This window comes from Numida meleagris, chromosome Z (assembly GCF_002078875.1).
Source record: "Numida meleagris isolate 19003 breed g44 Domestic line chromosome Z, NumMel1.0, whole genome shotgun sequence".
Taxonomy (NCBI): Eukaryota; Metazoa; Chordata; class Aves; order Galliformes; family Numididae; genus Numida; species Numida meleagris.
The window spans coordinates 63,065,305-63,070,938 of record NC_034438.1 but is presented as its reverse complement, the minus strand read 5'-3'; positions in this window follow the sequence as shown (position 1 = coordinate 63,070,938).

Genomic DNA, 5,634 nt, shown 5'->3' with positions numbered 1-5,634 from the left:
CCAACAAAACAGTCTCCAAGACTAACTGCCAGTTTTTATGAACATTAAGGTGGTTATCACAGAAAACAAACAGTACAGATGATAACTATTTTCTTCAAACTACCAACAGAAATACTTAATCACAAAAATGGAACATTTTTCATTTTCCAGTCTCGTTAGATGAATTTAAAAGTGCATCTGCTAATATATCAGACATTTTCAGTATCAATATAAAGTACATATATATATATATATATATACACACAACCACAGGATTTACATATACTGACAACAACTACCTCTGTACTCTTAAAACACTGGCTTCTCTCAGGGAAGTTCACAGAGATATCTACAGAATCACACTCAATTGTTTTTATTGCAAATAAAATGGAAGTGAATAAAGCATGGGACACTGTAAATTAGTGTCATGGTAATTTGTTGCATTAATTGCTTGAAATTCTTTCTCTCCCTGACTGAAATTCCCTCTACCTTTCAAAGACAGTCTTTTCTTTAGGAATAGCAGAAAGTAAAGAAACCAAATGATATTCACTTCTAGGAGTGTCCAACTTAAAAAACAAGAAACTGCAGCACATCTGCCTTAAGAAAGATTGCAAGCTCTTTGAAAGGGATACTGACAACACATGATCAAGAAAAGTTATATTCATTCACATTTTAGTGCTTGATTCACATTAGTGCCTGACCTAGCAGTTGGCAGCCCTGTCTGCAGCGGGGGTGTTGGAACTAGGTGATCTTTAAAGTCCCCTCCAACCCAAGCCATTCTATCAATCTATGATTTTGGCTCTTTAATCGTAAATGAAGCTGGCTTTTCTACAAATGAGATATGGATGCCAGAGCAGTGTGCAGGCATGGGTTCACAGGACATGAAGGCTGGTACTGAAAAGGCTCCTCTGGCTGCAAGAACAGGCCCAGGATTCCAGACAGCCCTGTAACAAACTGAGCTACCTGTACCACTACAACTGGGTGAAGTCTGGCTTAACCTTTTCTTTCTTTGTCCCCAGCTGGCACCCACTGTTCTGGGTTCTCCGCAGCTTGTTTTCCTGCCTGAACCACAGGGAACCCAGAGCTTGAGAACGGTGCCCTGAACTCCCTGAGTGGCCTCACCCAACACACAGGCCTCAAGCGCTGATAAAATGTATCCGTTGAGTAAGGCCCAAACCTGGATGTCTTAAATCACCACTGCTAAAAAGCAGAGAGATTTTAACCACATTGTTGCAATAGCCTAAAACAGAGGATCTGAGTTTATTTACCGCTTCAGATTAAACTCAAATTCACACCTCCACCACTCTGCAGAAAAGCAAGAGAGACAAAGGTGACCAGACATGAGCTGCCCAGCTTTTCTGTCCCGCTGTCAGAGAGCTCATACGATGAGCAGAAGTCATAATTTTGGCCTGTTTGCACATACTGTATTCATTTTACTGAAGGGAAAAAAAAAAAACAAAAAAACCTTAAGATGTCAGCATCTATTTAAAAAAAAAACACAAAAAAATGTATTAGGAAATTTAATGTAGACATCATGCTTGCTATCATAGAAGACAATTCCAGAAACAAATTCAAGAACACCTTCCAAATAAAAAGATAAGAGCAAGCCAACATAATCTGTCCAGGGAAAGAACCTGACAGCTCAATTTTGTTTATTTAAAAGGCTGGATGAATTGAGGATAAAAAGGAACTGTTATTAAGCCATCCACTTGTTAGGATGTAAGAGTTCTGATTCTTGGCCTATCGTGACATTGACATAAGCAAGGGAAAACATCATAAAATTTAAAAAAAAATGGCATACAGCTGCTTCAAAAAAATAATAATAATAATAGAAGAGCCATTATCAGTATGTTTCTAAAAATGAGAGGACATCTTTCATTTCAAGAAAGCTCTTGCTGTCCTAAACAAGTTCCATTAAAAGACCTTCATTAATGACTTGTAGGTAGAAATACAAAAGTGTAGATCCTAAGTTGGGAAAGATTATGAGCCCTTATGGGGCAACAAAAAGGGTAAGGAAAGTTAATAAGAGAAAATTCAATACACACAGATGTAAAGTACTATGCTCAGGAATAAGAAATCAAATGCACAAATATGAAATGGAGAATAATTGGCAAGGCAGCAGTATTATAAAAAGAACCTGGAGGGCATGTGGACTGCAGAATGGATTATTTAAAAAAGAAAAAAAACAGGCAAGAATTCTAGGGATTATTAGTGACAATGTTTTATATATAAAACCAAGCGGTATGCATTACATTAAAGAAGAGGTAATTATTTTATTCTGCTCAGTTCTATCCTCTGGTCTGAACACTATACTAGTAAGATGGAGAAAAGCCAGAAAGAGTCTCCTGGCAAGAATAACTGAAGGTTTGGAGTAAAAGAAGACTCACCACAAAAAAATTCTCATTTTCCACCAAAACAAAGATTTAATGGAAGTAAGCAAGACAAAGATAGGATGTAATGCTCTTATTACTGACACCTTTCAACTTCTTAGACAAGCATGGTTTATGTTCTCACCTGTTACATTCCTGAAACTGGGAGAGAAACATCGCAACACTTACAGAAACATGGAGGTCATCAAGATTTCTGACTGAAATTGTATGCTGTTATTCTGAGGAAGACCACTCTCAGTAAATGAAATAACAGCTACTACCTGACCATTACTTACCTTTAACAACAACTTGAACTTAGATGTCTGTGCCTCAACCAGGCAGACACCAGAGAAGAAACTTCAGCTCCAACGCAATCCAGAGCAGCACTCCTTTCTCTTCTGCACATCCAGGGAACAGGAGCCAAGCAGCCCTAACCACAAGCACCACTGCTGAGAAACCCTCAGGCTGCAGCTACAGGATGTTCGTGGAGAAGACCTACCCATCTAGACATGTTCCTCATAGGATCATGCCCTTTGCTACAACTGCTATGTGCATGGAAGGATCACCATTAGGTGTCTCTCCCCAGATGCAATGCTATCCTGAATCATACGATCATGTATTTTTAGCCTCAAACAGACAGCAGGCTCCAGGATGTGGTATTATGTCAGGCTGCTGCAGGAGGACAGTCTGTGAGTGTGCAACTGCATCCTCCTGCAGTAACCTCACAACACAATCCATCACTGACGTTATTCTCCAGTGAGTGGGCCAGAAGATTGTTCTGTATTGCAGGACAGCCATTTAAAACAAACTGCACAATGGGGTGAATAATTTTCTGCTCCTCATCTTCTGGATATTTAGCGTCCTAAGACAGCATATCTCAGCCATCATATTAGTGGTAAGAGAGACCATACAAGTGGCTTATGTAGTGCTCTGAAATAATTCAAGATCAAACAAAAATTAAAACAATAATAATAATAACATGAGGCTACGTGTCTCAAATTGAGCACCCAATAATCAGTGAGTATTTCTGCCTTTCACCTTTCTTTGTCCTACTGCCATTGCTAAAACCAGGTTGACACATATCTTACTGAGTTTGCGGGACTTAGATCCCATGGCACTGGGCACCAAAGAAGCTACATATTCTCCCTCCAGGAACACTTTTATTATGAAATGGCAAGTGAAACCATAAGACACATACTGAACGACAACAAAACAGCAAATAATCAAATAGCTACTCATTAGAAAAACAATGCTCTACTCTGCACAATAAAAATGCAGAGTTCTTCCAGACAAAAATTAGTAAATCAATGAACATGCAAATGAGGACAAAGTGAGAACTATGGTTAGTATGCAGCCATATTTCCGAACTTATGAGAAAGTTAGTTAGTGGGAAGGCAAGATGAACATTCAAAACTTAGATAAGTAGACACCCTGTTTTCTGCTTTTGGAAGACAAGTTCAGTCTTTCCATGCCAATGTTCTCTCACATGGCAACTTGTACAAGCCTCAGGTTTCAGTTCCAGCACACACCTTTGCCACTTCAGCTAATTCAGTATTTCACAGCTGTTCATAGGCTTCATCTCCAAGATAGGCATTTCACCACCAGCTTCCCAGCCAGTTGCTGGCTGCAGAGGAATGGCAGTCCTTCAGCACCCAAACTCAAAAAAACCGTTCTGCTTCCTGACCTTCTCCAAGGCACCCTCTGTTCCAGCTCTGCTACCAGCTCTGGCTCCTTGATTCAGCTCCCCCCAGACCTCTGACCCCAACGCTGGTCTCAATAGCCCCACAGACCTTCTTAACCTTTCTGCCTCCACACCTTCACGCTCCACCTCTTCACCATGTCCCATGTCCAGCACACTGCACCCACCCAACCCTCCACATCAGTGATGATTTTCCATGTCCCTGGACAGCATCCCTTGCCCCAGCTCTGGGCAGAAGCTGGCTCCTGGCCTCAGGGTGACTGCAGGCCCTGATGGGACACGGGCACCAGGCATGTGGGGTCTTGAGCACTCAAACCCATTCACACATCATGTCCTGCTGCACCCTCAGCACAGACAGAATATGCAGAGATTACGGTCAGCAAGCCCTAGGCACATGCAAATCGCTTTCTGAAAGGCTTGCATCCTGGCTAAATTCATGTGCTTTGTCATGCGAACAGCAAAAGGCACATCCCTGGAATAAAATTCTACATCCTTTCTCAACCAAATTTCTCAACCAAAGAAGAGAGGTGCTACTGCATTTCCACCATAAAAGTTGTGAAAGCTTTGGAACGCTAGCAAATACATCTTTTCTTTGCCTGATTTTGAAAATCTGCCAAAGCATTTCAGCTGAAACTTCATACACACTGAAATTTAAAAAAGCACAATAAGGCTTATATGTGCCACAGTGAATTTTCCACCCAAACAGGTAAAGTTTGGTGAAGTTATAAAAATCTTGTTTGGCTACTTTAATACTTGAGAAGATATCATATGCCTATAATTTCAGCACAATGAATTATTAATATATGCTGGTTTCCGTTAATTACTGTCTCCTCCAGGAAGATTTAATTATCTCTTAAGCAAGCACAAACCGTGCTCGCTGCAGCCCAGGGTGCATCCACGGCACCCAGCAGCCTCCAGCAGTCCCTGCTCTTCAGCAGCAAAAGTTTGTGTGATGGTAGAGCCCCCAAAAGGTGCAACTGTACACCTCATAGTGTTAAGAAAAAGTTAAGGAAAAGCATGGGGAAAAAACTGCAAGAAGACCAAACAAGCAGAGGAATCACTGTAGAAATTGAATTTTTTATCCTTGGTTCAAGAGCAATAAAGTTCTTCTATATGCAAACAAGAAGTTGGGTACATATTTCAGCAAAATGCTATACTGACACACATTTCTATGGGCAACTCCAGTTATTGCTCCGTCAGTATCTGTTAAATCTACAGTGCAAAGCCAATTATTCGTAGAGGGTCTGAAGTGCAGCCTACACATAATTTGGAATGCCTTCATACACACTCTAAAATACCTGTATGTAGTAAAAAAAATAGTAGTATAAAAAAGCATCCAGAAACACTGTGATCAACCACAAGTACTGAGAAATAGTAACTCCTTCCAGAACCTTCTCTCCTGAGCTCTTCCTGATTATAAAACGTATTCTTCTGAAACAGACTGCCAGCCCTGCAAACTTGTTGTCAAACACAGCTGTGATACATTTACCAAAAGTTAAACATGATGGATGAAATCAGTGTACAAACATCAAATCTGAATTTTGTAAAAAGAGTGCAGCCCGAGCTAAAGTACCAATTTTGTTTTCC